The sequence below is a fragment of the Sinocyclocheilus anshuiensis genome, unplaced genomic scaffold (genome assembly GCF_001515605.1).
Source record: "Sinocyclocheilus anshuiensis isolate Anshui unplaced genomic scaffold, SAMN03320099.WGS_v1.1 scaffold867, whole genome shotgun sequence".
In the NCBI taxonomy this organism is placed as follows: Eukaryota; Metazoa; Chordata; class Actinopteri; order Cypriniformes; family Cyprinidae; genus Sinocyclocheilus; species Sinocyclocheilus anshuiensis.
Genome location: NW_015542363.1, coordinates 1 through 290, shown reverse-complemented (window position 1 = coordinate 290; position 290 = coordinate 1).

The following is a 290-nucleotide window of genomic DNA, read 5'->3' as shown; positions in this document are numbered from 1 at the left end:
TCTGGATCTTCTCCACGCGCTCGTCTGCGTCTCTCGTCGACGTGTCCAGCTTCTTCTCCAGCAAACTCAGACAAACACTGGCCTCGCTCAACTCCTCACCCTGAGTGATTGGGCACATCCACAGTTCATTTTAATTCAGAGATGTAAAAAATATTATTTTGGATAATAATAATTAGGGCTGTTGCAATATCAGAGTTTCACTACACAATTATCGTGAACAACGTAGACAATTAACGTAGACATTTAATTTGGACATTTTCACTTAGGGGTGTACTCACTTTTGTAGCCAG